We start from the raw sequence: 9,250 nt of genomic DNA, 5'->3' as shown, positions 1-9,250 counted from the left end.
AGAAGAATCAGATCAAACAGAATGACACATTTATTAAGATAGCCTCTAGGCGAAAGGCCAGTTGTGTCTAAGCCTCTACCGTGTGACATAAATCTGTTTAAATTTGAGAGCACACCAGTCATGTGGGCACAAACTTCTTTTCTTAAGGGTCAGGAATACTCTTAGCTGACAGTAAGAAAAAAGTCCACTGAATTATCAACTAAACTACCAATGGCATTGTTGTTGTCCTTTTAATTTTCAATCCATCTTGGACTGGTCAGTACTTTGTTCAACAAGTCTACTGTTGCTGGTTTAACAACAATGTCAAACAATGTACTATGGAAGTATCTAAACCCTTATTCTCAATTTCTGTTCTTATCTCTTTACAGAGCAGTAAGAAACAGTTTGTGTACTGACACATACTTCTAACATTTTGAGAAGCATTGGCATAAATAAAAGGACAGTTGTTATCAAGTTCATGAGAAATTCAGAAGTGATCCCAGGGTTAATTTGGAGGCTCCATGTCATTAAAAAAGACCCAGGCTTTTTTTTTATTATCCCATTTTGCCAGCCACAGGGTATTGGTTTCTATCCTCAGGCTTGTAATCTAATGGCCAAAAGCTCTCTGAGGCCCAGACAGCACCTCCTCACTCAACATCATTCAAAGCAGGAAGAGAAGAATGAGAGCAAAGGGGCTTTCACCTCATGTGGTTCTGTATTCACTCAAAGAGGAGTATCTTGTCTAGAAGGTCTAGAAGCACCCCCCAAAGATCCCCCAACTCATCCAGAACTGCCCCTATACCCAACATGCAAAGAAGAATAGGATCTCTGTGGTTGAATGAGGCCAACAAGGGTCCCGTCCCTTGAGGCTCCACAGCACATCGCCACATGAACAAAGCCAGGGACTCTGGCAAGGAAGAAACAGGAATGGCTGTTAGGTGAGAAAAGAAGTGCCTGCCACAGAAACCTTAGCTCTGTCCAGACCACAGGAGGCTTAAAGAAGTCTGCCCTCAGGGAAAACGTGGCTTTCTGCAAGGATAAAGTAGGTGCTCAACTTTTTTAACGTGATATACCTTCTTATCCTCTAGAAACTTCTGGAATTCAGAAACAACCAGAAGGCAGATCTCCCATCCATTACCTCCTGAGCTGATTTTTTTTTTAACTTCATAAGTCTCCTTTTCCTTGTTTTTAAAAGGGGCTTATAACAGGACTTTCCTCAGGGATGCGTTATGAGGATTTTAAAAGTTAATAGAAAGCACTTAGAAAAGGTCTTGGCATGTGGCAAGCTCTAAATAAACCTCACCTTACTGTTATTGCTAAGTGATTACTGAGACTAACTGTGAGTTTCTACATAACCCGGGGTCAGTGTTAGAAAACCCTGAGGGCTTGAGAGTTTGGAGACACGTAGGGCAGTTTCTGGGGCTCGTTTCACATGAACACGTGATAAGGAAGGACTGAGCACGCAGAGGGAAATGTTATGGGCAAACGTGTGACTTCTGAAAGAAGAATATCAAGGTACTCACTCTGAATCAGCAGAAACTCAGGAGACCCAAATTTGTCTTAGAGTCCAGCAAAACCCAGTGTGAAATTACAGGCCCTTACAGAGTCTTGCTTCCCCTAAGTCACTTTGGGGGCTTATTTGAAGAAGTTCCGCGAAGAGCTGTGGAGCACTAGAGCTGTGATCTGCCCTTAGCGGTGGTGCTGAGGTTGTGACGCTGTGCTGTCTACTGGCCAATGAGCTATTCCAGGAAGGAAGAAATCCTGGAATGGCCCAGAGGACCTTGCAAACGCTGTTGACAGGAACAACTGGGAGTTACCACAGCCAGCAGAAAATGCTGCCTGGTGTTACTGCGTGCAACGATATAGGGTGGAATGGTCACCAGGAGCTGGGGCTACTGGCCTCTCCTATCACTGAGGGCCATAGACCACAAATTTCTAAAAGACAGTTCTGGAAACTGCCAATGGAACTGACTCTTATTATTCAAAGCAGCAGACCCTAGGTTGGAACTGGAGATCTTATCGCTCAGAAAGTCTTGCCCTCCTCACCATCAGTTCAGTGGATCGAAGTGGTGGTAATTAAATAGCAAACTGTAGAGGGAACAGCGTGGGCTCAGAGTCAAAAGACCTGGACCTGAGTTCTGTATTTTTCATTCTGTGACCTTGCTTAAGTCCCTTAATCCTCTGTGCTTCAGAGTATTTAATAGATTAATATATATATGAAAATGCTTTATAACATATAAAGTACCAAGAAAATTAAAAACATTGTAATCATTATTTTTTCAGTATGTTCTTAAATGAAGAGCAAGATTAACAATTTTTCACAAGAGAAACTGAAGGGAATAGAGCCCTAGAAAAACTGAGTGGGGCCCCAAGCCAGTTTTAGAGACCCTTAACAGGAGCCTAGCTGAAAGTTCAGGTGAGGTTTGGAGAATGAGAGCCTCACTAATGACTAGGATCAGATTCAACTTTGTGATCTCAAGTCCTTGAGCTTCTGCATAGATGTGGTACGAGTTTTCAGTTGCTTAATGGGCTTGAAATCCCATTTTGTTTCAAATGGAAAACTACCTGAATGTTTCCTGAAGAGGGTTTTTTAGAAAAAAAAAACCAAAAACTTAAGCATAACATATCTGTGGTTGATCTTCTGTCAGTATAGTTCCTTCCAAAGTTCCCTGGGGAAACCAGAAGGCAGCAATGCTCCAGCAGCTGGGAGAGAAGGACACATTACAAGATGTGATCACAGCTGCTGTGTTGAGTCAGGACGCCCTTTTGAGATGTGCAGACTGGTGCTTCTGTGAGGGCAGCCGTGCTCTGCACCCTCACCACTAGTCTGGAGGATTTCCTGCACACATCCAAGTAGTGACACTACCTACTTCCTTGGGCACCGTCTTCTGTTTTGGAAACTAGTGGTGCTTCTGAAAGACTCCATCTGCCTATCCACTTTGAGTTTCCACTGCACTGGCATCTGGGATTCAAAACTATTCAATCTACTGACAACAGAGTCTTTCTTTAAAAAGAGAGAAAGAGAGAAAGAAAAAGAAAAACAACCACTCAAGAATCCAAACACTATCTAAAATGAAACAGAGAAACAGCATTCTTTCTGTCTTGTTTTTAAATATATCTTTCCACGCCCCACGTGTATATGCTATAATTAGAAAGTGTGTTGTAGAAAGGGTGTTATGATCACCCTCTAAAAATCTTGTTTTGTAATACTGACTTTACCATATGATATTAATTTGGGGAAAGAAAAAACAGGAGAGCAGCTACAGCACAAAGAGGTCTACAATGCAGTGCTATGGAGTATCAGAGGTAAAAGGAGTAGCCAAAATAATAATAATAATGTCTATTAATGTTTTTAGGCATGAAAGGGATGAAATTTAGTTTAAGTCCACATTGACTCTTCTCCAGACTATTGCAATAGACTGAATTGATTATCCCATTCTTTCCCTCCTCTGATTCAATCTCCAGAAATCATTGTCCTGAATCCCAAGTCTGCTCGTGCCCTTGTTCTGGTCAGAATCATTTTTGTAGATGCTCACCACCTACAGAACTAAGGACTGCTCCCAAATTTGGAATCCAAGCCACCTTCAGTCATTTTCTTCAGAGGTGATACTGCCTGCCCCAGGATGTGTTTGAAAATCTTTGGGGATTCTTGTCAGTGGTCAAAATGCCATGCAGCACTGATGGCTTTTAGAAGGCTGGGACCAGAGATGCACACTCCCTAAGATGACAAAGACCCATCCACCTCAAAAAACCAGTAGCATACCCACTGAGAAACTCTGAGACTAACTTTTCAAATTCTCCAACTTTATTTTCTACTCCTTCCTTTGTCATATCCAACTCTGCAGCCACCTTGACTAGTCCCATCTCTAACCTCAATTGGTGTACCCACAGCGGTCTCTAGTCTGAAATGTCCTTCCCAACTCAATGATCTTTGCCATTCTCAATCTTTCAAAACCCAGAATAAACTATTCCCATCGTACAATCAACATTAATTTCTCCATTTCTGTGGTCCCACATCACTTTGCTTATACCTCTACACTTATTGTATTCTGCCTTATATTACTGCCATTTTTATTACTCTATCTCCACTACCAAATAATACATTTCTGGAGGACAGGACCTGCCTTATTCAGCTTTATATACCCTGAACACTAAACACTGACTTAGTGTCTGGTACTTAGTAGATTTGTTGAATTTAATTGAATTACACTCATTATTTGTGAATATTTTTTTCTGTCAAATGTATGTGAGGACATCCTAAATTTTTTAAACTACTAGTGGATTTAACATGTAAAGTCTTATTTTATTAGTTCTTCCTAGGCAAAAAACTGTTTGAATAACTTGAAAAAAAATGGTTGGTTTCCTGCCCCTGTAACGGAGACAGGGTTAAATCCTTTTAAAAGAAAGAGCCAAAAGGATTTAGTCTCTCAAAAGTCACAAGGAAAAGGAAAATATATTTTTCTGTGTGTTACCCACTGAGATCTTTGTGTACACATACCTCCCCAAATGACTAAACTTTACAAATTTCACTTGACTTTAATTCAACTTTCCAAAAAAGAAAAAAAAAAATTTTAAGTCACCTTTGGACTGGGATGAAACGTGGAAAATTTCAACTCAAAGTCAGATTTTTTTTTTTTTTTTTCCTAGGAAGCTGTGAGCAAATAAAAACGAGGTTTGGTGGTAGTATTTTACCCATCTACCATAGACGGGTCACTGCCAGCACGATACTTGTTGATGAGACATTTGGCAAAAGGCCTGCTGCAGAAATACAGTCTGTGACTTTATTTTGCTGGAGATTTCATCTGAGAGGATTTTCTTTTCCAGTTACAAAGTTCTCCCAAGAGGGACATAGCTTCTTTTTGGAAACCTGTGAAATGTTGGCAAGTCTTGCCCTGTTTACCATGGAAATTTGTACTTGGATGGAATTACAGTGTATGACCTGGTACAAACATAGATGGACGTCTGATGCCTGCTATTTTCTCTTCATATTGATTTGAAAATTATAAGTCATAGAATCAGATCAAGTAACTTTGATCTTTCCAGTTCATTCGTTCACCGTGGCATACAGTCATACCTGTATAGACTTGAGAATAGATTGGCAGATGACAGAACATATGTTACTATTAAAATTTATGGGATTGGTTCTAATTAAACTACAGAGGGTTGCCTGAAAAGGGATTAGACTGCTTGTAAGCATGGATGATTTAATATTGGCTTATCCATTGTTATTTTCTTAGGAAGTTCTAAAATATCATATGGCTTCAAAATTGCATTGATGGGTTATGTTGTTTTTAATGAGAAAGAAAAAAATGAACTAGCTTTGCCTGTAAACAGTAATTATCTGCTTTCCTCTAAATAACAGTTTAAAGCATCTGGCCCAGAATTGTGTAAGAAATTTGTTTTTATGTCTTTGGGAAATAGTTAACAGTCCCACTCAGGACCTCATCACTTCTTGCCAGGATTACTGCCACAGTTTCTAACTTGATCCTAGACCACGGTTCTCGCACCCCACCCTCAATCTATTTGCCACACTCCTATTGGCACTGTCATTCAAAAATCAGATCTGATCACCTCCAATCCAGTGGTTAAAACCCTTCAAAGGTTTTAGGAGTGCTTTTAGGAGAGACTGCCAAATTAGCATGGCATGCAAAGCTCTAGCCTAGCCTTCCCCCTTGCCTCACACTACTCTCACTCGATAGTCCACTGTATACATGTCACCCTCTAAGTTTTCACTCAGTTGTGCCTCTCTGCCTTTGAACCAGCTGCTCCCAAACATATAACGTCACCTCTGGAACTCCCTGCTCTATCCATGGCTTGCTCCTATTCATCTTACAGCTCACGTGCTACTTCCTCCAGAAAGCAACCCAAATTTTCTCATCTAGCCAGGGTGATGCCCATGAGTGTTCCAGTAACACTTGTGCTTATCTCCAGAATGGCAGCTATCACACCACATTGTATTTTAATAGCATGGAAATTCCAAGAGACCACATTTTATCCAGAGCCTAACAAATATCCTGGCATGTAGATGGTACTCAATATAAACTGATCAAATTGTGAATGAACAAAAGGAGAATGAAGGCAAAAAATGTTGAGGTTTACATTATACTTGTTTTTCTGGTTATACTTTGAGACACTGATAGTCTTGAATTTGCCATTTTGAAAGGATCTCAATGATCAGAAATTATTTTTTCTCTTTTTACCACTTTGAGAAAACGATGTGAATTTAAGAACCAAGTTGACTTCAAAGAAAGTTTAGGCAAGCTAAAAAGGATTGAAGAATGCTCTTTTCATGGCTAGGACAGCCATGACTCATGATCCCAAGAAACATCTATAGCATGTAACAACTCCAAAGCATTGGATGCTGATAAACTGACCAATGTGTTCGTTCCTCGTCCATCTACCAGTCCCCACAAGCCTGAGAGAATGTCTCCCCCTCATCATTTTCTAAGGAACAGACCTAAGTATGCTCTGACAGGAAATGAAGCAAAGATCTGCATGCAACAGTTCATTAAGACTGGTGGCAAGGTCCAAGCTGATATAACCTACCCTGCTGGTTTAGGAGATTTCATCAGCCCTAACAAGACCAGAGAGCATTTCCATCTCTCTATGACACCAAGGGTCACTTTGCTGTTCGTTGTACACCTAAGGAAGCTAAGTACAAGTCGTACAAAGTGAGAAAGATCTTTGTGGGCACAAAAGGAATCCCTCATCTGGTAACTCATGATGCTCATACCACCTGCTACCCTGATCTCCTCATCAAGGTGAATGACACCATTCAGATTGATTTGGAGACTAACAAGATTACCCATTTCATCAAGTTTAACACTGGTAACCTGTATATGGTGACCAGAGGTGCTAACCTGGGAAGAACTGGTGTGATCACCAACAGAAAGAGACCTCCTGATTCTTTTGATATGGTTCATGTGAAAGATGCCAAAGGCAACAGCTTTGCCTCCTGGCTCGCCAACATATTTGTTATTGGTAAAGGCAGCAAACCACAGATTATCTCTTCCCCAAGGAAAAGGGATCTACCTCACCACTGCTGAAGAGAGAGAAATAAGAGACTGGCAGCCAAATAGGGTGAAATCAGCTCTAGGTTATGTGATTGAAAAGGTCTTTGTACTTAACTGAAGATTATATGGCATTATTATTATTATTATTTTTTTTTTGCTGTACACGGGCGTCTCACCGTTGTGGTCTCTCCCGTTGCGGAGCACAGGCTCCGGACGCACAGGCCCAGTGGCCATGGCTCACGGGCCCAGCTGCTCCATGGCATGTGGGATCTTCCCAAACCGGGGCACGAACCCGTGTCCCCTGCATCGACAGGCGGACTCTCAACCACTGCGTCACCAGGGAAGCCCTATATGGCATGATTAAAAAACAAAAATAAGAATGGCACAAACCATTTAAGAACTTAATATTAATTATTAATACAATCATCATTCAAATGATTTTGTGACCCTTTGCACTGTGTACATTATATTGACCAACCCCGAGCATCTAAAATAAAAATGTCAACTTTACTTTGTGATGAATAAATTGCCTTTAGTTATTCCATAGATAGTGGAAACTATCAGGATAAAATCATTTTAAATTCACTTGAATATAAAACAATTAACATAAGTGATCTTCTTTAGCATTTTTGGTAAAAAGTATTTTATTAACTTGAACCAGCAATAGGGTTTACAAATCCCCCTCAGAATTGAAACAATCTGCTTGCAGGATCTGTGACTTTTCCACTTGTTTTGTTTCATTCCTGCATATGCATTGACAGTTCAAAAGCCCAGTCTTTAATTCTAGTGGCAATAAATTCAACTCCAGTCCAGAACTTGTACTACCTGACATCTTCCACCCAGTCTCCAAGGGATAAAAGCAGTGTTTGAAATCAGCCTTCTATGTAAAAAAAAAAAATCTACAGTGTGATATGAAATGCTAGAATGCTACAGTGTGATACGAAATGCTAGAATTTCTAGCCCCCAAAATACATCCCTCCCCACCTCCTGCCCTTACCAGTCAATATCTGAAACTACTTTACCAAACAGAAACACACGGTATGAGGGAATAGTCTTAAGATGTCAAAGAGATTATTCACTGATTTAAATTCACACTGCCTATTATGTTTCCCTTTTTGCCTTATTTGCCAGGAGGCTCAGAGCCAAATTTATTATTCAGTTGTAGTAAAACTTTTCTATTTCCTGCTTCTGTTAGAAGTCCCATCCCCTTTTCTATATTTTATGGATTAATGTACCCTCAAAAAATCATATGTTGAAGCCCTAATCCCCCAGTGTGGCTAAATTTGGAAATAAGGGCTTCTAAGGAAGTAATTAAGGTTAAATGAGATCATAAGGGTGGGGCCCTGATCCTACAGGAGTAGTATCTTTACAAGAAGAGACACTAGAGAGCTGGCTACTCTCCTCTCTCCCTCCCTGCATACACACCAAGGACATGTGAGGACACTGCAAGAACGCAGCCAGGAAGAGAGCTCTCACCAAAAACCAAATGAGCTAGGACCTTGATCTTGGACTTCTAGCCTCCAGAACTATGAGAAAATTTCTGTTGGTTAAGCCACCCACTCTACAGTTATGCCCAAGCTGACTATTACATACACGATACATGTCTTCTCTTGTTATCTCTTTATTGCTTACCTGGCACCCAGTCTCTCATCTCTGGTCACCATAAACTCTGCTATGCTGCATCTCCTGTCACCCACTTACCAGTTACGAAAACTTTGAAAAAATATTTCATAAACTGAATGAAATTAAGAAAGATAATAACTCAGCACAATAATTTGGAGTCTACCCTCAAACTATACTTGCAACCTTAAAATTAACCTTGTTTATTGCTTTCCTAAGAGTGACCTCTATAATTTTATAAAAAGCAATGATGACTTTTTTCTTATTATACTTTAGTGTCCAGTTTTATAAGTGATGTTTCTGTAAAACTGGCAAAATTAACAAGCATGATACTGTGGCTTAATTTCATGGGATGATGTGTCCTTATTGAACACAGAAACCACCTTACTCCTACCCCATTTTCTTTTCATGTTTTTCCATTTTATCTAATGTTTAATGTGATCCACAACCCTGCCCCACCCCTCCATTCTCAGGCCTCTCCCTCCCAACACACACTGTCAGCAAATGATCTCAGTATTGCCTATTTCTTTGATATCATTCAGCTTAACTTGTGAAAACTGTCTTCTTCTCATAAGACATACGCCAGATAGCCAGACTGTAAGCATTATAAACTACAAGCTCTTCTAAAGGAAGTACAG

The 9,250-nt window shown here is 40.3% G+C and overlaps 1 pseudogene; it reads left to right on the top strand.

Annotated features, from left to right (window-relative positions):
* The first annotated feature begins 6,283 nt into the window (after nucleotides 1–6,283).
* On the top strand, nucleotides 6,284–7,110 carry LOC132428458 (small ribosomal subunit protein eS4-like; annotated as a pseudogene).
* Nucleotides 7,111–9,250: the final 2,140 nt, after the last annotated feature.

Source organism: Delphinus delphis, chromosome 1 (genome assembly GCF_949987515.2).
Source record: "Delphinus delphis chromosome 1, mDelDel1.2, whole genome shotgun sequence".
Classification (NCBI taxonomy): Eukaryota; Metazoa; Chordata; class Mammalia; order Artiodactyla; family Delphinidae; genus Delphinus; species Delphinus delphis.
The sequence above is the reverse complement of the archived record's forward strand: the minus strand, read 5'-3'. Positions and strand labels throughout refer to the sequence as shown.